Source organism: Falco punctatus (assembly GCF_963210335.1).
Source record: "Falco punctatus genome assembly, chromosome: 11".
Lineage (NCBI taxonomy): Eukaryota > Metazoa > Chordata > Aves > Falconiformes > Falconidae > Falco > Falco punctatus.
In genome coordinates this window covers 15,688,429-15,711,955 of record NC_137591.1, presented here as the reverse complement: position 1 = coordinate 15,711,955, position 23,527 = coordinate 15,688,429, and the positions used below count along the sequence as shown (strand labels likewise).

Here is a 23,527-nt window from a genome sequence, read left to right as displayed (position 1 = left end):
AAAAGGTGCTTGTCAGTACCAATCTTAGCATAAACCATTTTTTTCCAAGATATGTGAGAGTTTTATGAGATCATGTATAATGAGTTAGTCTTTTGCCATTTGTTTTCTTAGAAAGAATAGAATAAAATATGTAATAATAATAAATAAGAGCAAAATAGCAAGGTAGGTAAGTATTCCAAGTGAAATCTCTTTAAAGAAAATGTGTAAGATTTTCACTGCAAATGAGTATAGAGGTTATAAATACAACAAATTACACCTTTGTAATTCTGATGCTGGGGAACATGATGTATCCATTAAAATAATGGTAAAGTGTTTTATACTTTGTATTTTCTTCAACAAATTGCAGTGGTAAAAAAACAGCTTTTAAAGTCAAGCTGTTATTTTTTTACTCTTTACACCACTGAACTACAATTCCTTTGTAACATTTTAGAGATAACTGTTCCGAATATGTTTGTGTCAGTTGTTTTTGAGCTATTTCCTGAGTTTGTCGCAGACAGTGAGATCAGACGGTAACAGATATGTGGGGCAGGAAGACTTAAGCAGTAACCTCTGATGCACTGGGTACTTCAACGCTTGAAACTTTCAAAGTTACTCACAGCTGCCTGCTGTGGGAAAGGACCCTGCAATCCAGGATGATTCTTCTCCCCAACTACCTGGCATTATCCTGCCCCAGGACTTCAAAAGCACATGAGAGAGAGCTCCTCACGGTCCTTGAGCAGAGGAATGGATTTATTGTTGGTCTAAACTAGTTACACTGGTCTCTACAATACAGACAAAGTTCATGCAACAGGGAAGTAAGACAAACCTTTCATAGTCTTTGTCTTGTAGGAATTAGATAAATCAGTTCTTCAAATGCACAAACAAAAGTTTTGATGGTTGAGCTGAGCGGGAATGGACAGCGGAGTTGACTGGCCAGTTGTACTATCATACCAGCTCTCCTTTTCAGGGGCACTGCATTTCAGAATAAAAAGCCTGTCCATTTCTACTGGTCATCATGAGCTGGGCACTGGAAACTTGCCTGTTACTCCTGGAGCCTCTGCTCATTAAATATTCAACATTTGTAAGGGCAAATCACCAATTTGCTTGCTCAGTCATGTAAAGCTATGATTTGTGGAAGTCTGGGCTCCCCGTAATTGTGAAAACCACCCCCCTGAACTTTTCACCATGTCTCAGTATATAAATTCTACAATCCTTGTTAAGAACAATGTGAAATCTGAGAAAAGTAAGTGTGCCAGTTAGGTGTGAGTACTACCAGATGAGAAGCCAGTCTGACATTGTAGGTGCAACATTATGAGATCTCCCCAAGAAGCCTGACATGGAAGAAACAGTAACTTGGGGTTTTTAAATATATTTTTTTAAATAGAAATATCACTATAGTGCCATCACCTACTGTTCTAAGAAACATTGAATTTTTCTCCTTAGATCTGAGTTCAGACAGAATCAAGTCCCTGCATACTCATAGATTGAACAGGATACTATGATAATAGTTTTATCCCAGTGAAGATCAATTCAAAGAAAAAGACCTCACGCATTAAAAGCCTTTTCTGAGTGCTAGTTAGCAAGTCCATTATAAATAGAATCTGTTTATTATTTCCTCAGAGTTGTCTTATCAAATCCTCATAGAAATGAGATCTATCTAAAAGCGTCTTTAGAAATTGCAGACATACAAATTGAAGCAAAGTGTTGCTATTCATGAATATAATCTTTTTACAGGATATTTTTGTACAAAGGGAAATATTATGTTTGGTAATTTCTTTTCAAAGAGACACTTTAGGCTTCTGTAATAAATAGTACTGTTATCAACACACATGAACAAGAGTCAAGTGACTACAAATTCTTATAGAAGTGTCATGTACTTCAGTAACAAATATTTCTTACAGTCACAAGGTTGTATGGTCCTGAATAGAAGTACTCAGAAAACAAAACAAAACAAAACCTTTCCAAGTTTTAAGCCTTTTTTGTGCCGGCTACCCCAGCTGGTGAAAAAGTAATGTAGCAGTACAAGTATTGCATGTGAATCATCAAAGCTGATGACCTAGATTTTCAGAATACTCATCTTTCCCACTGCCTTCAGTGGGTATGTGGGTGCCAAGTGCTTGCAACTGTCAAGCCATCAGCTCAGGTGAGAGCAGTCTCGCCCAGTCAGCCTCACAGAAAGCATCCCTCCCAAGAAAAGGTAAAAGAATCAGTATACTGATGCATTTCAGAAATACTGAGCTGCTGAAAGGACTGCATAAGCTTGCTCAGGATAGTCCTGGTATCTGTGTGGCCTCAGGATCATGGCCCCACAGAATGGAAATTGCCAAGGCATAGTATTTCACAGCTGGGAGAAGCATAGTTCTCTCTCTAAAGTTCCGGTAGTAAATGTAAAGCTAAAAAAAAAAAAAAAAAAAAAAAAAAAAAGATTAACTTCACAGTTCCTTTCCATTTCATAGTGGATGAGACACTGCTCATAAAAGTCAGCACTGGCTTCTGACATGGAAGTCCTGGTGCATGCATTCGTTCAGTAAAGAATCTAGCATACATAGGATACAGAAAACAGCAGTGAAATTAGTAGAAATCAGTAAGTGGTCATTTAGTTCTTTTTAACCACAATATTATCTCTGAGTATTTTTATTTTTCTACTCTTTTGTTAGAATGTCTGCTGGACAGTGTGGTTATTACAGATTCTTCTACAAAGGTCACTCATTTGCTCTCACCAAGTAAAACACCTTTGGTCAGATATTTCATTATACATATAAACAGGCAGGGAACGATTAAGTGAGACCTATAAAGTTTGGCTCAGGCAAGCTTTTTTACAGTGAAGAATGACCTTGTTCTTAAAGTTCAGTTCAGAAGACAAAGCATTGCCATTTCATGATGACTTCTGTAACTGGAGTCAAAACACCTTCAGTGCAACAGGGGTGGAAGATGGGTCTAATCCCCCCAGCCCACACTGATTTAGTTTCTTCATGCTGTTCTGAATGATTCCTGGTAACTGGTTGTCCAAGGAAACTATACAGGCAAGATTGGATCACAAATTTATCAATATAAAGAACTTCAGTGTTCTTTAGGAAGATTCCCTTTGTGGAAAATCGAAGAAAAGAAAAAAAGACACAGCAGCCTTGCAGTAGGTTATCCATAGAATAATCCCTACAGTTCAGTTAAGTCATTTCAAAGGCGATTTCTCTTACCTTGTAAGTATGGCACAACAGGAAGAGGCTCTGCATGTTATTATAGGAAGGTGAATCATTCACTGTAAGGTGCCTTTCCCTTATTGCTCTATGTGTTATAGCTCAAAGAAGAACAAAAAGCACCTTTCTTTTAAAGGCATTGTATTCCAGTCGCTATTTAGAGTAAGTAATTTGAAAATAGCTGCTGGCATTGTTTTTCATCTGCTACTTGGATGGATAGGTCAGTTTGAAAATGCTTCCTTCCCAGACATTTAAATATAAGCTAGAAGTGTAGTATTAACCCTCTTTTTGTAATCCTTTTATCTACACCATACCATGATAAGTGAGCACGATTATAAAGAAGGTCTTGAGATAAATTAATCACAGGTTCAAAAAAAATCAGTATCAAATATTACATAATTTACTCTGGAGTATTTAATACAGGAAACTCTTTTCTTGTTTTAGAAGTAGCTGGTACAATTCTTCACATTTTTAAGTACTGGAACTTCCCAAAAAAATTCAGTTTTTATCATCTTGTACTGTAGACAGTAAATGTCTATGGAAATAGCAGGGTAACAGTTATTAGAGAATAAAGAAGACCTCTCAGTCATTAGTGAGCCCCCTTTCAACAAAAACTATGTTGTTTTCTGTTGAACATGTACTAATGCCTTATCCTGGGAGACTTCTACATTAGGGCACTGTCCATTTCAGAAAAAGCAGAAAAAATATGAGAAAAAATTCTTGGCCTCTGCTCGTTCCACCTGATCCCATGCACTCTTCAGTTGCATAAGGGAATGACCCCGTGCATGTTGCAGCTTCAGAAATGCACCTCCTGTCTGCACAGTGGGTATTTCAAGGGCAGGATTTAGCTCTGCACCTCCTAAGACATTGCCATGGTTTCACAGAACAGCCCTGGCAACAAAGACTTTCAGAAGTCAAATGCCGGTCTCAGTGAATCACAGCTTCTTACCTAGACTTTGATGTAGGGTCACCCCACACAAAGTGAAGAGCAGACAAGGACAGAGTAGTCCCATTGCTTTCACTTGCAGGCGTTCCATTCAACTGGTGCAACCTGGAGTTGTCCTGAACGTGTTGTGAATGTCATACAGGCCTTTAGGTCATCATCTGGCTTGTGCAATCCCAAGCAAAGAGGGAGGAGCGGAGGATGGGCAGCCCCAGATGGCAGGCAGCCTCCATGACTCACAGAGCTTGCTCGTGCTCGTCCTCTTGGCCCAGAGGTAGCATTCTGAGCAGTACGCGGCGTAAGTACATAAGAATTTCTCTGGGGTGATGGTTCGGTAAGAAGATTAAACATGAAACCAACTCGAAGCTCTGCCATGCGACATGCAGAATTCGGGCCTGATTCAAGACTGAAGACTTTTTCTTCTGTTTTCTGTGTCTTTATGATTCATCTGAGTTTATTTCTTTGTTCTGAAATTTATTAAAAGAAAAAGTGTATATCAAAAGGGAAACAGGTTTCACAATGTTAACTTTGAAGCTTGTAATCTCCCACAGAAACTCCACTGAAACTTCCAATATGGTTTGCCCCACAGAGGGCAGGTGAAAACATGATTTGGAACAGCGTGACAATGACTCTCAGCTCCAAATGCATCAATTAAAAAGAAAATCCTTCTGCCCACAAATTCTGCCTGTGCTCAATTAGAATGAAAATGTAACAGAAAACTAGATGGATTAAATAGTACTTATTTTTCTTTCTCTCCAGTAGCCTAAATTCAATATAATGCAACTTTGTTGTTTTGTTTGTACAGATCTAGTTGCTTGCTTGGTCAGGCATTTCTGTCCCAGCCTTCTTCAGCTATAAAAGCTGCTAGTGGTGCTTGCATTCTTTTCATATTGTGTATACAATGAATTTGTATTATCTATTGTTTGTTCTAAACTTCTGACTTTATTTTGCCAAGGCTATCTGTTTTTAAATTAGTAATTTTCACTCCCTCATGCAATTCTTCTAAATTACTTTTTGGAGTACTGGCTATTAATATTTTAGGTAGCTTTGATGTCTTACTTTATAGTCTTCAATTTTATTTTACATTTCACAGGTTCCTAGTTGCAAATAATCCTACAGGCAATTTTCTCACATTGCAACTATTTCTTGAAAGATGCTAATGTAGCAAGGCACTTGCAATACTGGGGGTTAAGTTAATCACCCAAAATGAGCTGTATTACTGTCAGTCGTATATAAAGACATCCCATAGTGAATTATGAGGCAGACTAGCATTAAAGCTCCTTTATAAAATACCAGAACCTGAAAGTGTGCAGAAATAAACATTCGTTTCAGAAACTATTGAGCTAAGGAATCTGTTGTTTGTTATTTCTGGACTTGAAGTTACCAAACAAATGCAATGTTTGTTTTTCCTTTAAGAAAACTGCAATATTGTTTCAAAAGCCTCTCTGAATCAAAAAAGAAAAAAAAACAACTAATTATTACCTTTATGTTATTGTATTTGGACAGGAAAAGGAGTTGACTGCTCTCTGTTCAAGCTAAGCGTGACACCCAAATAATAAATTGATAGATTAGATTACATCAATTAAAATTAAAATTGGAACAATTCTCGTAGCCTTAGACTTATTTTCAAGTAGCCAAAATATATGTGCAATAGAAATATATGCTACTTTATTCTTTATATAGTATAATTCACAATATGTGTTTAAACAGTTCTTCAAAGAGACATTTTAGACTTCTACATAGTAAATGTCTGCCAGATATTTTTACATGTCCCCTAGAATTTCCAATGAAGTAAACTTCAGCTAGGTTCCATTGGGATGTGAATGATGAAACTTTTATCCAGAAAAATTGAACACTGTGCTGGAAATAGATCCTTCTGTACCTAGAACTAACAAGATGCTATCAAATGAGGTTTTCCTCTGCTCTAGCTGAGCACAAAGAAACATTTAGCTATGCAGGCTGAAGAACATAGTTAGGATCTTCTGCCAGGTCTGATTTTCGTTGGTTGCATCATGTGAAATGCTACAGCACTGTTCTGTGTGGGCAGTAGATTAAGGAGTTTTGGACAGTCTTAATGTGTTCTGTCAGAAGGATACTTTCTCAGCAGACTGACTGCTTAGAGGGAGGCAGAGGTACAGTTCAGGGCTGCATTTTAAAACAGCTGTTCAGCAGTACTTACAATGATCTAGGTTTCTGTTTCTTGTCTGGAAAAAATTGAAATAAGATTTAGTTACATTGTAGTGATATGCATTGTTATGAGAACAAATATATTTTGAAGCAGAAAGATAGAGAGTGTGCAAGAGAGGTTTACGTGGAACACAGTATTTATTTGCCATGCATATTTGATATGTGATCATTAAATACGCAATAGAAATGTCAACATAAAGTGCTGTTTAGATCCTCCTATAAAAACAAACTGCATTGGTATTAAAATTGGAATGCACTAATCTTTGGTTAAATACAAGCCTTATTTGCTATCCAGCAAAGAAATGTTTGGTTGAGTGTTGTTAAATAACCATATATTTAGCCTAATTTAATTTGCCCTTCATTTACAAAGTCTGATAGAGTGATACTGTGTCAGTGTATTCAGCACTTTCACATACAATCATCTACCACTGTATGGGGACTTTTCCACTCTCACCCATTGACATACAGTCACTGTTATCACCAGCCCAAGCCTAACTTAAAAGTATTTTGAACCATGGACAATCCTTCTTACAAAGGGGAAAACTCATCCATCTTTTCAAGGAATATTTTTGTATGACATAACAGTCATCTGACATAACCAGAACAGATAAATCTGTTCACTAGTAAAGTAACATTTGAGATAGGTGGCTGCGTTTGTGAGTTGGAAATTAGGATGAAATGCTAAATGTTCCTACGTTAGGGTATTTTCATTTGGGTGGGTATTTTGGCTGGTATATCCATGCTGACTTAAAAAGTTATTCCTTTCACCAGGCTGGACTCAGGCTTTTAAACAGCATTTATAATGATGGTTTACATGTACTGAAAAGATTCTTCTACAGCAGTCATTGGAAAGGTACTTTTAATCAGGGTATCCAATTAGGAATATAAAATACACCATACACAGTTGTCATCCAAAGCTTACCTGGACCAGCAGTTTATAGGGAGCTTTAAATTGGAGTTTATGCCCTGCAGCATATCTCTTCCTTATAGTCTTTGCAATTATTTCATTCACTGTAATGCAATCAGGAATATTCCTACTGCATATGTATCTAGTATTTTGGGAGGAGTCTTACTGCACTATATTATTAAGTTAATAATATTTTGAGAGTTCCATAGGTGTACAATTTACCTAAAAGATGTCTTTCTACAAGTCTTTCGGTAGGTTTACCCAGCAATCATTCAAGTGCCCGCAGTGTAATGCGGAGAAACCTGAGCTAGATTTAAATTCAAATACCGGTAACAATCTAACCAAGGCAGCACTGGGTTCAGCACAGCCAATTTACTTTGCCGAGAAGCTGGGTAAATTAGCTCATGCTGAGCTCTGTGCTGCCGTAGCTGACTGCTGGAAGTACCCAGGCTCACTACTTTAAAGCTAGTGTGGGTATCTCTCTGGTGTACTGCAGTCATTGCGGATGTACTCTTGCAGTACAGTGTACACATGCACTTAAATGATTACTCTTCTGTTTGGGTATGTTCCATCTACGTTTTTGTTGGGTATGTTCCATGTAAGAATTTCCTAATTTCCTTGGCATTATTGTTATAATTTTTATCATATCCCCTGTTCTGTTTCTTTTGGAAAACAATTTCAATTTTTAATTGGTTTTGCCTTCAGCCTCTTTCCAGTCCTGCCACGTGTTTTGAGTTGGAGCAACCAGAGTAAGAGGTATGTTACCTACTTCCGTGTGCTTCATACTGCTGTCTGTATCTGCCACATGTGGATGTCTTTCGTCTAAAATAAGTATCAGTGTGGTGCCGCCCCAGATGGTAGGGAGATGTAATTAACATAATGCCATCATGATTGCTTCCTCTCCGCAATGTGCCTGTGCCCAGTGTCCCAAGGATTGTACATAGCAGGTTTACTGCAGGCCAGTATCCTGAAGGATGTAGATACCACATATGTTCTAGAATGACAAAGAAGCTATAGTGGGCACAAGATATGCTGGCAAAAATTAAATTGATGAGAAAAATCAGAAATAAATTTTGAAAAAATGAAATCAAGAATTACTGATGTTCAATCATTTTTATATTCCCTCTCCAAATGTTGGGATGCCTGTTTTTTTCTCCTTTTCCTGTTCCATTTCTTTGTCCTTTTCTGCTCTGTCCACTGTGAGTCTGACTTTAAAAAGATGCTTTGATTGATACAGCATACTCTCAGCTTGTTAAAAGCACACAAGGGTTACACATTGCTTGTGATAGAATAATTAAGCACATACCTTGGTCCGTGAGAAATACAAAGGAAAATTAACACAACATTTGTCTCATTCAGCAGGTTTAATACAGTTATTTATTTTTAAATATCTGGTGAAATAGATACTACCATGAAGGGAGCCAGGCAGGTAGACAGAGATGCAAGCAGGTCTCTGTACTTTATTGTTTTGGAGGATTGATGAAAAATTATAATCTTTGGCAAAAATTCTGAACTTTATGAGAGGAGAAGGCTGCAGAAAAAAAGGTAGTACTGTATTTAGGGATTTCATTACATCCTTCATTACAGATCAAAATGAAAAAACAGGATTTTAATAATGAGGTATAATTCAAAATAATTAGACAATTAGAATAAATGCCTCATTAAAATAATGAGATTTGTGTGCTATATAACATTACATACTTTTTCCTCATTCCAAAATATGGAAGTTTTGGTCAATACGTTGAGCTCCCTGGAATGCTGCTCTGCTAAGGGTGGCTTTTATTATAGCCCTGAGCAGGGACTAGCCCAGGCCACATGGCGCTGGTGAGCGCTGAGCTCTTGCCGCTCAGAGGGACACAGCATGTTTTTCAGAGCAGATTGGCAGGGACCATACACCTTAGCTGTCCTGAATTTGTTTTGGAAAGAATGATGTGAATTTTGTCACTTTAAAAATGATCTTATGGGGAAATAGCCAACGGTAAAATGGGTGTTAGAATGACAGAAACATCCTGCCCTCCAGCCTTTTTCATGAAAGAAAAGTATTTCATTGCCATTTGAAACAAGCAGAGACATATATTTGTTTGCATTCTCCTATCGCAAACACTGAATCAAAATGGTATGAAGATACAGGGAAAGCCATTACCAAGCTGAGCCGAAAGATGCCAGGTTTCAGCCTGAGAGAAATTTGTAGCCTGAAGTTATAAGCCACTGAAAATAGGTGTTTATAATGGAAGTGCCATCTTAACCTTATCTGTAGTGGCACTACTGCTTTGCTATAATATCTCCTCTCCTAGCATCTGTGAAATTGTAATCTGTCCTATGGCTGGTAACTGAGGAGATGATGAAACCCAGGGATATGCTCTGAACTACCTTAATTTATCTGTACTAGGTTTTTACTGACACATAAAAAAGGAAGGTGAGCAGGGGGCGAGGGGCTGATGTCAGACAGCTGAGTGCCTCAGACGTGCTTGGGAGAAAGGGAAATAGGGCACCAGATGACTGTCTGCATCAGTCACCAGATTATCTTTTTATACCTCAATATTTTTTCTTTCTCTACAGCAAACATGGAACAAAATTGTTCATTATATTTGAAGGTTTCATCTATGATATTTGTTTTTCAGCCTAGTGGACCTAAAAGCAAGCTGGTGTAGGACATCATAGTCCTGCTAATGAAGATGTTATCTCTTCAGACTTTCTGCATTACTCAGCATTAATGCCATCCAGCTGCTAAATAGTGGTATGTGCTACACTCATTCTTTGTAATTAAAATAGCTCTTCTGTCACTGCCTGTATCATGTAAGCATGGTGAGAGAGACCTGTAATCCTATCTTTAAAAAAAGTCACGGTAAATATTTTTGTTGTATAACCACCTAGTTATTTTTGTCTCCTAAATCATTCAATCACCTCCAAATCATGAGTCAGCCTTATCTGACATTTTTGTAAATTGACCGATTGTATCTTTACTCACACAAATTATCTTTAATGGTCCAACAAATTAATTTGTTTTTCAGAGTGTTGTGTTTCTATCCATTAGCTCACAGTAATATTCAAAGATAGAAGATTTGACTCCTTAAAAGTTTTCTTACAAAATTAACCATTTTCCCATTTGAACACAACACTTAAATATTGGAGGGTATAAGTGATGTGAGCCTCTCATGTCTTTACCTGGGGTGAGGACCAAACAAAGTAGAATTTCAGTCCTGCTATCACTCTGCAGGGCAGTTCAGACAAATCTGATGAAGCTTTGGATTTGATTCTTTACTGGAGAAAGAAATTGGCAGAAAATTCTGTTACCCAAAATGACTAAGTTTGAACTACTCCACTTAGCATATCTTTCTGTAGCCAGTTTTCATATATTTCATATGCATAACACAGAACTACTAGAAAGAAGGGTCTTTTGGACAATGCAGCATGTACCTAGCCCTCTGGCCTCATTCTCAGAAATTACCCTTATTAATACCCTGCTTTATATTTACATTACCTTCTGATTCTCTTTATAGCTGTGTGAGTGCTCTTATTCTAGTTTACGCAGATACACAACAGCCATCAATGATTTCTCAGCACTTCACATTATTCAGACTTTGCTAATTCTGGGAATTATTTGACTGTAAGGGACTACATTTGCCTGAGGGTGTGTAGTTTGTTAGTGACCCTGGGGACAGCCAGTGTAAGCAGAGCTGGAGAAGCAATTCATGTGGGTGCATGCACATGTGTTAAGGAACTGGAACATGGAGCTCTGAGCCTATGTGAAAAGAGCAGTCATATTTCCCATACATAGATGACATTTATAATATTATTTCCAAATACACTAATCCCAATTTTTTTTTCTGAAATAGAAGTATAGAAGGTTATAAGGAGCAATCTAAATTAGTAGGTATTTTGGAAAACAGGGGATATCCTAGAATAAAGGGGGACACAGATCTAAATTTCACCTTTAGTCCAAGTATAATTGTCAGGAACATTCAATACTGAGGTTGCAAATCATTACCTTCACAAGGATGTATCCAGACTTTTTCCCATATGGTATCTTGTAACAGTGTTTGCCTAATTATCAGAAGACTGGTTCAAACTGTCTTAATTTTCTTTTTAGTAGTGAAATATAATTCTTTTAAAATTGGCATTACAATTTCAGATGTCTCCCTCCAAAAAAATGCGATTGCTGTGTAAATGATGTTTAGATTAGCAGGTTGCTTATCTGAAATGTTGGCTTTTCTAATACTTGTTAAGACACTTTTAGAGTAGTTCCAGTCCAAAATTGCCATAACTTTTCCCATCCTATTTTCCACATATCCTGACACTTTCTTCTGTCCATTATCCAGATGTCCTTCATTACCAACGTAACTCTCTGAACAGCTGCAGCAGTGACCTGAAATTGGAAGACAAGATCAAGTTTTAAGAAGAGCTATTTTTTTTATTTTATTAGTTTACAATGAGCTGTACCTTCTTTGGCAACAAACAAATGAACTCAGAGACTTTTACCAGCTGTTTGGCTGCCATGTGTTTGCATGCCTAGTTTTGAAATTAGAGTTGTACTTCCTAATAGGTAAGTACAGAACTGCAAGTGAGCACAAACGTGCTTCCAGGAGCACATATATATATATCTATGTATGTATGTATATATGTATGTATATGTATATGTATATATATATATATATTTATAAAATTTGTATCAGGAATGCTTAAACATAAGTACTTTTGTTTACAAACAGAGCACTTCTAAACATACTTGCTGTCTTTAGGTACATTGGACTTTTAAAGTATTATAAAATAAATAATCTTATCAGTGCTACCTATAAGATAGAAATGGAGCCTTTAATAGTGCTAATTATGCGCAAACAAACTGACAAAATATCCTGCTAAATGAACAAGTAGGTGTCCACCTCAGTGATGGAGCAGTTAATTATCTTCACCATAGATGGAGTAATTGCACAGATGTATTTGTTTAGTACTGTAAGAGCACATTTCACATGTAATAGCTGGGTCTAAATGTCTTCCCTGTTTGCTTTCTGAGATCTTCATACAGACTGCAGCAACATCCAGCAGCCCTGGGTAAGTCTTCTAATTGTAGCCCCTCTCTCCCTTCCACATTAGACTGTCGTCACAGAAATCTGAAAAAATATGGGTGGCTGTTTCTTGTCAGTCTGTCTTGTGTATTATAGTCTCAAACTATTAGTTAGGAAGATGCCAAAGCTAGAGGGATATTCTACAGCAAAAATATAACCAAGTTCACCTCAACTGATTTCCATCTGAAACAAAGAAAAAGCTCACTAGAGATTCAAACAGGACAATCCTAAGAGCCTTCAAAGTAAAACTTTTGTCTGTCTGGATAGACAGAAAAATACCCGAGATATTGAGTCTTGGTTTCTGATTAAATTCTAAAGCATTTGGTAAAAAAAATAATGTATCTTTTTAAAGTTAAAATATAAATTTATATAAAATTATATGTAAATCAAACAGTTTTGCCTTAGTGAAGCTGGGTTAAAAACATTCTCTAGAATCATAAACCACAGGAACAGAAGCTGAAAAAAGCATTCATTGAAATTCATGCCTCCAGAATTTATACATTTATATAGCAAGTGTGTTGTGCTCTTTCAGACTGGTGAGCTAAAGTCTTTACTTCGAAAAATGATCTACTGCCTCCCCACTTCCCTCAATTACCACCCTTAATTTCAAGTAACAAACACCTGTTCTCGCTAGTGGTTACTTTTTAATTACCTTGAGTGCCCTAATTCTGTTGTTAAAAAAGTTTGACATTCCTAAATCCAACTGTATACTGAAGAATCACTAGTTTGTGAGCTAGAAGTGCAGTCAGAGCTCAGGTATTGATCTTGGAAAAAAAATTACTAAGAATTGTGGGGATTTTGCTCTGACAAGAAAGAATGACTTTTAAGGCCTCCAAAGATGCAAAATTCTTTCAGTGACGTGCATTAGTGATAATCAGTGTGTGTTGCTATGGTTCAGTAGAAGTCAGTACCAAACTTCACAGAACTCTTTCAACCTTTTCTTTCTAACTGTATAAATGTGAAAGTAACAATAAATCTTGTTGACAATTACTTCCACATCTATTGGCAGTCAGTCAGCTGCAATGTGAACAGCATTGTGCACAATATGTGCAGCACAGCCAACACCCATTAACTATCTCCCTAGTTTCTCCTGTGACTTAGAGAACATGTTATTTTTCCCCAGTGAGCAGCCCTTTCAAATGTTGAATTAGTAATATTAGCACCAAATACTACTAATTTGTCAGCCAGGCTGTGTTTTTCCAAAGTGTTCACAATGGGGTCTGATAACTGCTTTGTAGTGCAGCAGAGCAAAGATGAAAATTCATAAACTTTTGTAAATAATTTGTATAAGACATAAAGAAGTGGTGTAAAATTCATCTTTTACCATTAGAATAGTCAGTATATATCTAAAAAAAAAAAAACCAAAAAAGCAGAGTTTCAACCCTGTTCAGCAACAAACTTCAATGCATACTAATACGGGAGCATACACATAAGTTCTTTGAAGAAACAGAGCTGGAAACATTTTTAACAATATGAAATACTTGTTCAAACACAGTAGTGTCAGGGCCTCTATATTTTCAGACTTTAGTGACTAGCTTAAATAATATTTATGAAGAAGAAAAGAAACCTTTCTGCTATAAGTAACAAATTTCTATTGTATATCATGCATTCATTGCTTGCATACAGTTTTCATTGACATCAGTATGAAGTCTGAGCAAATAATTGTGTAGCATATGAAACTGAAAAGCACAAATGGATCAGGGTTGATAGTCTTATTTTTCTAATCAGTTTTTTCTATGCAGTTCTTACAGGCAAATGTACATACACACTTATATGTGAACCCCTACTCACATCGAGAGATAGACCTGTATCTCATTTTCATAAATACGTAGCTATCTACCATCAGTAAAAACATGACACTCAATAGGCAACAGAGATTCCCCATGGACATCTGAAAAATTAATTCAGCTTCTTTCCTCTCACAAAATTGTTTATTTTCAATTCATGCTTAGTCAAATACAGCATATGAATGATATATAAGTAGGGGTTGTTACAGCTAAAGCTATCCATAGTTCTCCCCATTGCAAGATTCCCAACAGGTCAACATTAAGCTGACTGATTTAGTGTGAGGAGGGAAAGGGAACCACTTTGGTGGCTAGGGAAGATGTATAGGAAGTCTCTGCCGGAACAGTCTAAAAGTTGGAAGGAAGATTGTGAATTATGTGTGATTATCCAAGGAGTTTTGTCCACATCTGTATAGCCCTATTTTTTAAAGAGAGAGGATGTAATCTAACTGAAGACTGGATGGCAATATAGGAATACTGACTGCAGGGAGAGCGTACGTTACTGAGGAGCTTTGTTTCCTTGCACTCCCTGGAAAGTTCTTCACTTCCAGCACTCGAGAGCTGGCTGCCCCAGGCTGTGAAAAGCCACAGCATGAGAGACTGGGTGCTGTCTTCTGTGACTGCCAGTCATTTCTCAACCGGACTAATGAATCAATTCTAATTTCTAAAGGAGGCAAAGAAGTCCACAGAGTCTCTCTTGCCTGTTGCTTGAATGTCCTTCCTAGGTTTTCAGCTGAATCATTCGTGGGTTTTGATACATATTTAGAATACCTCCTGTGTTGCTTTTCTGCACTCTGAAAGTTGTATTATAGGAAAACTTATAATATAGGGAAAACTGTATTTTGTTCCTGGTGTATCAACGTTGAATGAAAAAAGAAAAACCAAAAATGAAAAAAATACATTGGGAGTGAGGACTGTGGGGTAGGTTCTGTTCTGGGAGTTATTACTGATTTACTGGACTCTGGGCCAATAACTGGCAAACAATTTCAGTGCTATATGAACTGGATATCTAAATCCATTTTAGACAGCTGGCCTGATTAACATCCACAGCTCTCCCCAATATGACGGCTCAGGCAGTTCCTTACAGATTTGATTACTTGGAGAGAAGAACATTGCCCAGGGATTCTGGAAATAAAATAAATTTCATTACTCTAAAATGTGTTCTGAGGTGCTTAACATCTAGTTCCCAGTTTTGTCATTAACCTTCCTGGACCCATTGTGTATATTGTGGAACTAACAAAATTTTGACTTTGTTTTTTGGCATGGTTAGCCAATATTTTTAAAACACTGTAAGATCCTTCCATGGAAATTTCTACATAACAGAAACGTAGTGCCCCTTGCAGAATATATTAGGTACTACCTCTTTCTTTCATTTTACTTGAATTTGAATAAAAAGAGTTAACAGAACTATCCAGCACTAACAGAGATGAAGCGGTGATCTTTGTTGTAAAAACTGCCTCTGCAAGAATGTTGTGGTTTTTTTTGAAGTGAGTCTTCTGTTTTATGCTCAGCAATTGCCCTGTGTTTTAATTCCCTCATAAGGATCACCAAAAAAAAAAAGGAGGAAAAAAAGGAAAATATAGGACTATATGCTGTAAATGTTATGGTCACATATTTTTTCCCCACAAAGAAAAGGGAACTGCTACAAATGTTGATTTGTTTTAAACCTTTCAACAATCGCAGATTATTGAAATACTAAATTACTGGCACACAAGAGAACTAGATGATTGTTGTTCCACATTTACAACACAAACCAAATGATGGCTTGGAAAAAAAAAAACAACAGCAGCAAATATTTTGAGTCTTAATTATCAGGCTGAAAAGGCTGATGAACAAAAGAGATAAGGGGGGATTGTGTGCAATAGTCAACGGAAGGACAAATACGCTAAAAAAAAAAATAAATTAAAGGCTTTGTCAGTCTCAAAAAGAGAAACAGACTTAATTATTATTTTCCTCTTCATTCCATTTTCAGAGCTTTATCTGAAACTATAACTTACAAAGAGCAATTATAAACAAATGGCACCCAGCATGAATACTTCTCTGAGGTTTGATTGTCTCATCCTTGGCTCTTACATCAGCACAATGATGTGTTGCCCATTGGAAACCAGCATGACTAGGACTGTAGAAGAGAAGGCATGCAGTGATTTAAACCTATAGCTTCATTTATCTGCTCCATATGGAATTGCAACCTGGACAATAGCATCAAGCCATTAAAATGAAGGGCTTATTCCAATGGAACCTGGCTAGATTAGTTAAAGTATTCTGCAATTCATGGAGAACAGCAGAGAATATGGAAATAATTTCCTAGAATAATCCAGAGAATTACTTTATGTTTCTGATATAGATCGCTGGGGAAATAATTTAAAAGCATTTTTAAATATCTTCCATTTTCTATTATGAGCCTTTGGATTTCCACAGTTTGAGAGAAGTGAGACACTGTGGCTTAGAAAACTAATTACAAAACATAAAAATGCTCAAGTCTAATGGAACAAATCAGACAGAAAAAAGATTTCCATACAGAAAGATCAATGCTGGAATGGAAGCTGCAGCTTTTACATAAGTGTCTTCCTCTCAACATCTTTGTTATACATTCTCTTTGTTCCTGTTAGCTTACTAATTAGCTGTGATTTTTTTTTAATGCCCCTTACACTGGGTTAATTTTGTCTTACTCAACAGCAGGGGTTTGTGTAATAATAATTCACATAGCAATGTCAATGATTAAAATCCTTTCATTAACATGGTACCTTAAAGATAATGAATGTGAAGCTTTTAGCTAACCCAATCTCTAGGCTCAGAAAGGCAGTTTTTGCAGAAAATAATAAAAAAAACCCTCCTTGTGCAGATTAGCTTTTGCCAGCAGAACAAATGAGATCTTTGTTTGGGTGTATTACAAACACAAAGTCATACAAATCAAAGAGCATTTATTATGAATACAATGATGTAGCATGCTTCTTTTGACAAAAGAATTCTAATAATGTACTTGAAGAATGCAAAACAGGCATTCAGAAGTGCTAATTTTCTGGCATTTTCTGTAGACAGCACTGTCAAGGCAGAGATAATCAACTGAGGGGTCAGAGTGCCTTGAGCTGAATGTTGTCAGAGATGTGGCGGAAGGTGCTTTGGGCTGGATACGTCATTTCTCTTCAGCCTCTTCAAGAATTTTAAACAGGTTTATGTGTCAGGATACATGAAGTGTGGTTCAGTAATTAGGGACACAAGATGAAATACCATTTTGGAAAGTTTTAATAAGTGCTGGAACAACTGTTCTACTGAACTTGCTGTCTTTTCTAAAAAATACCATTCCACCTACATTTTAATGGTTCTTACATTTCATTTTTACTAAGTGCAGAAGATATTTGCTGGATGAATTCATCCACATACAAATCTTATAACTAATAAAGAAAGGTGCCTTAGCAACAGCAGCAGGGTAACAACATTGAGAAGACCAGTAACTCTCATTCAAACCAGTTACAGCATTGTCGCCTTTCACTTCTGTAAATCAAATCTTGATTCTGAAAGCGTTCTATTGTACTGTGTAATCTGGGTTATATTTTTTTTAATATCAAATAACATTTGTACAATAGCCAGCTAATTTACATTAATAAATTCTGGCTTTAACCGTTTTATTTAAAAACTAGGGGGAAAATGGTTTTGACACCATCTTTCCTGGTTGTTTGTAGCATTTTTCTACATTTAAATCTATTTTTCCCAGTGGAGTGGAAGCTTCTAAATCTCAAGTTAAGGGATCATGCTTCAAAGACTCAAGCAAATCTGTGCCTTTATTTATGTAGATGCTGTCATTGAAGTCAGCTGTGTGCTTGCTAAGCCTTTACTGTGTTAAGGTTTTTAGCAATTGATCAACATGAACAGAATTCCTCAGCAAACAAGCTCAGCTGACATTTTCAGTGGGGCAATAGCCAAATGGATCTTTCAGATTGTCTCTGTGCTGTGTCATTCATTCAAGAAGGAGGTCAGTGAATGGGTAGTTAGTGAGAACACTTACTGCAGCTGTAGCTTCTTTATAATTTTCCTGTGGATAATTTCATATATTTTTGTCTTTAGTGCATTGCTGTTCCCATTGCTCTCATAAGCACAAATAATTGCTTCCATTTTTTAAAGGAAAGAAAGCAGAAGATAGCCCCCTAGAAAGCTGAGTCACTAAGCTGGCTACTAAAATTAATATAAATATGACTAAGTAAAAGTTTCATCTGATGAAGGCATTAATACGAAAAGTTGGAATAAATGCTTTTTTATAAGAGACTGTCAGGACAAAGCTTCAGGGTTTGATTTGCCCAGCAAAATGCAGAATCTGTGAAAATAATTAATCTTATACATGTGTATATATACATATATATATATATGGACTGTATGTTGTTATTTTTCATCATATTTTGGCTTACAGGCAATATGTAACTTGCCTTATAGCTCCCCTCTCAAAAAAACACTGCACTGATCCATATGGATTCTTGTGTCCCAGAATGACTTGCAGCCTCAGAAAAGCAAGAAGAAAAACCTTGTTCTCCAAATAAAATCATGGTGAAAAATGTGGAGTAGCTGCAGTTTCTTTCAGTTCCATGGGTAAGGTCTGCTGCTAACTGGGCACACAGCACTCTGCCAGTTCCAGCCCTATGACAGAATAGGGCATGATGCTGGGACTTGCGTAGTGATATGGCATAATATTGGGACAAGAGAAAAGTTTTAGAAGTACAAGAAAAATGCATGGGCACTTGGGGACTGAAGAGAGAACATGGGGCATAGAGCAGTCACAGTTTTAATGCAGTTACACTGAGGTAGTTCTGATGAAATGGAAAATACCCCTTTTTACCAGCTTGGAATGTAGGCAGCTCAAAGGTGACACGAGACCAGCTTCCCTCATACCACACTTTCATGTTCGCTCTTGGTACATCTCTGTGTTCCACACCAGAACATAGTTTATTCCCTGTTACATAATCTGAACAACTTTATGATTCTTTGGATTTTATTGGTAAAACTCCAGGAATTCTTCATGAAGAAGTAGCATATTGAGTTCATGATTATAATTATTTATTCTCTTATAGAAAATGCTTCCTAGACTCTTCATGACATCATTAAATACCAGAAAAGGAATTCATTGGCCCTGATAGAGTCAAATCAGTATTTCTTTTTCAGCAGAGACAATGAAAATACCCAAGACCCTCAGAAATTCCCCTGGGAATGTACCTCTAAAATGCCGATTTGTATATGTTTAGTATTGAAGTAATCATTTTCTAATTCAATATTGAAATAATATTGTCATTGTGATTGGTTTTATGTTTAGCGTTTTTGAACCTCTTGAGTACTCATAGAAAGAGAAGTGCTTGACAGACTCCTTGCTCCTCTTCCAGGGATGTCCTCTCAGCTCTGTAATTCACTAATTTCCTCTGCCTTTTCTCTGTTCTGATATGCAATATTTTCCTTACCCTTCCAAATAATAACAAACTGTTACTTATCAATAAACCTTTTCCTGAAAGAATGGGCTCAAAGGGATCAACACACTGACCTCCATCTCTCTGTCCTGGATGAGCTGTGCTCAACTGAGACATAGATAGTTGCCTATCAGTAGATACCTGCTTCAATATCTCTTGTATATCATGCTATCCAATTGTATCTTATTGAATTGAAAAATGCCTATCAATCTCTTCTCAGCCTGCTGATGTGTGAGAGTGTATCTTCAGTAAAGACTACTAATAAAAGAACCAGACCGACTGTTCCTATGTATGTATTGCCATATTCTGATAGACATTTCAACTTTGATGGCAGATGGAACGGCATACATGATAAAAGAGAGAGGAAATCAAGTGAATTTGAATATATACAATTGCATCATGGATGAAGGAGATATTTTTTCACTGAAGCATCTTGTTCCTGTATGAATGGGGATCATCTTCCAGTTACTAGAAAGGTATTGGTACAACTTGGTTTTTTTTTGTTGTTGTTGAATATCTTGCTGGTCTGATTGCAAAAGGAGAAATAGTGAAATAAGTAAATGAAAATAGCTTCAGAGTTGAAATAATTGTTAGTTTGAGGTGTTTGGGTTTTGTTGGGTTTTTTTTTTTTTTTTCCTGAAATGTCTGGTTGGGTAAGTGTATTGGGGTTTTGTGACCATGTCCCATTGTGGAGTTTATAAGAGGCCCTATTGTCTTGGATGGGTTTTAATTTCGGTACATCAGTTGCAACCAAGACAACCTTGACATTGCAGTTTGTCACGTTTTTTTATGAGCTCTATCTCACTGAAGTACATTCTTCCTAGCCTGCAGCCATAGCCTACTAGTCTGGAACAAAACTCTTGCACGTAATGAAAAACTCTTGCACGTAACGAAAAAAGTAAAATCATACCAGAGAAAATTAATGGGCAGTCCTTTCTACCGGCTTTGTAAAGACTATGACCTCAGCGAAGCTGAGTCAGTGTTTATGTTGCTCCTTCTGCCTGGAGCTGTGCAAGATTTCTTACTTCTATAAATTTGGTCCTGGAGAAACATATTTATGCAGCCAGAAGATGTGTAGGTCAGGATTTGGTCTCAGGTCTAAAGAAAAAATGTATATTCTTAGCCTATATGTGATATAAGTAGGTTGTCTGCCAACTACAGTTTGTATCTTATCCTTGTGGTAGACCTTGCCCCCAGTGAATCTTGTTGGCCTCTTTCACCTATGGTATGGTAGCTGTGGTTCAGCTTGTGATCTAGATGTACCATTAAGTCCAAGCAGAGATTATTGCCCCATTCTGACAGGGTTTGGAACAGTTAAAGGCAAATGCTGAGAGGGAAAGGAAGAGAGATTTATAATACAGAGATCGGCACGGTTAGAGTAAATGTTTTCTTGATTCTCTAACAAAAGGTTGGGAGTCCTTCTACTTCATGGAACAGAAATGCAGGACAGGCTCTAATTCCTCAGAATAACGATCCTGACATGTAACTCTTTCTGAAATATAACTCTGAATCAACCATTTTCTGTCTCCAGTAAGGACAATGGTTGCATATAATGGAAAGGTCAGATTCCAAGATGGAAAACCACCACTCTCCAAGTAAGAGAACTGAAAATGTTTTGGAACGATTGTTTGATTTTTGTGGTTTTACCTTTAAGGGAAAATATCAATTGTATGGAGTTCCTCTCAAAAAAGAATTTCTCTTGCAAATGATATCACTTCAATGATTACTTGAAAATGGCATCATCTTACTAGTTTTGACAGGAGTTCAGGTTTTGTGTTTGCAACCTATCTGTACTGTAGGCATTGTTTTACTGTCCTTTGTTCAGAAAATCTTCATGTGGTGAAGGAAGTGGATGCAGAGATGACTGGCAAAAGTTAAAACAGTCAATACAGCCTTGCACTGCAACCTGTGCTCCTTTCCTTGCTATTCCTGAAATAATGAGATACTTATGGTGTATCTGAGTACTACAGTATAGTTTAAATCATAGAAACGTGCTTCTCCGATCATCAGGTGAAGATTTTATGCCTTCGTCTTGGACTGGAAACTAAACAGGAGTCCATAATTAATTGATCATTTGAGAATTAGATGGCATTAAACTGAATTTATTTTATTAAGCTGTACTACTTGCCCAAATGAAAGGCTCAGTACTCTGATGGACCTCCTAAAAAGAACAGGGAATACGCTCTGTACAACCAATATCTTTTCTGTTAATATAAGTTACTGATGTAATTATTTATGATTAAAGAATGAAAGAAGTGATGCTGAGCCAAATATGTCTCTAAAAACATATAATAATGGTAATTGCTGTATATCCTTATATCAGAATAGGAAAAAAGAGAAGGAAAGATGAAAATATGCTATAGAAAAGAAATTGTAGAGAAAAAGAGACTATAAGCACACTTGTTAGAATTTCTTAGGTTCAAAAGCTTACTTCAGTGTCAAATTCACTATTGGCTGTTACAAATGCTAGAAATGCACATGCTAATACTTAGCAGCCTTGTTAACAGATGATTGGTGAGAAAGAATTTTAGCCTGCAGTGTCTTGAATTCACCGCTACACACATTCTCCATCCCACTCCCCCATCCCCCCAGTACATGTGTGTCTTAATTTCACATGGGTAGAACAATTCCTGGAGTTTGTTTATGCTGCTTTTAATCTGGTCACCACCAGATGATGTGGATGATGTGTTTCAGCCTTTTTCAGCACTTCCAGCTCTTTGTGGTCCTGTATCATGATGAACCTGAAGTTAACCTAGGTCTCTCCCACAAAACATTGCAGAAAACTAATCCACCATAACTCAGAAACCACTTTAAGAAAAGGAACAAACTCTGAGGCAGTAAGTTACGCTACTTGAACTCAGAATTACACAGATTACTCATACTGACACTCACGAGTACAAAATGGGCGCATTTGTGCAAGTGAGACAGAATAAGGCACAGGAAAGATATAAATAGGATACGATCTGCTTTTAGCATGCATCCTGCTAGTAACTGCTTTATTGGTTCTATTCCTTTTGATAATTTTCAACACCAGTAGGTCAAATTCTGTAGCCGTGTTTCAATCCCTGCAGGAAAGTTAAAAACTGTATCAACTAAGATCTCTCTCTAAATGTGTTTAGATGCACCTCTGAATTTGATGTTATCTGTATTCATGTCAATACAGATCACAGTAGATTATTTTAATGCAGAATATGTTACTCTGAAACAAAATTATCTCATATTCACTGGGTGATATCAGAGTGCTCTTTCCTTTGCTGCAATTAGATCGTGGTGATGGTGTGATGACGGACATCAACACAGTGACAGCAAAAAGGGACATGTAAGTCATCCTGAGCGTAATAAATGCTTGAGAATTTGACAATAACAATTTGAGAGTCAACAGGGAAGCTTGGCACAATGAAGTGCAGTGAATCAGGATGATCAAACGATTTTATTAGTTTGCTTTTATTAGTCAGATCTATTTCCATTTTTTTAATATGACCAGGGAAAAAAAGAAGTAATTGTAATCAGTTTATCAAACACAAGCCTGGCAGAGAGTATGCCACTGGTAACTTGATTTTGTTCTAACTGAACACACTATATTTTGACTAATCTTCAGTATCGAAGATCATTCCTCTTAAAATGTCAGGAAGATGAGTCAGAGTAATAGTTTATTTGTTTTGTTTTGGTGTTTTATTTAGAACAATCTTGAAATACGTTTCAGAGCTGGCCTCATTGTTTCTGTCAGACATGGGACAGATGAAGCTCAAAAAACTGAAAAACATCTAAATTTATCTTCAGACCACAGATGGAGAGTCTACCATGGGTGGTCACAGTATAAGCTTTGCCAGTGCCCCTGCCCTCTCCCCCTGTCACGTGAACTTCACCTAAAATAATCACATACTCAGTGGGAGAGAAGGGATTCTGTAACTGTGATAGCTAATGCTCAAGGCTCCCCTAAGCAATGATGAACAATTATTATAAACTATTCCAAATTTATGACAGTAGGCACTGTGATGGAGACTTTTGTAGACTGGACTGCGACAA

At 36.9% G+C, this 23,527-nt stretch overlaps 1 long non-coding RNA gene across 3 annotated transcripts in view; it reads left to right on the top strand.

The window, feature by feature from the left end:
* The window catches only part of LOC308071369, a 300,702-nt gene extending 278,143 nt beyond the window's left edge, over positions 1-22,559 (top strand). Inside the window, exons 3-4 of one of the 3 annotated variants that reach the window (XR_013931118.1) lie at positions 7,916-7,966; positions 9,832-22,559. This is a non-coding gene — a long non-coding RNA (uncharacterized lncRNA). Of the gene's footprint in view, positions 1-7,915 lie in introns of all 3 variants that reach the window. The other 2 variants (XR_013931119.1, XR_013931120.1) reach the window with 2 other exon arrangements.
* The last annotated feature ends 968 nt before the right edge of the window (positions 22,560-23,527 follow it).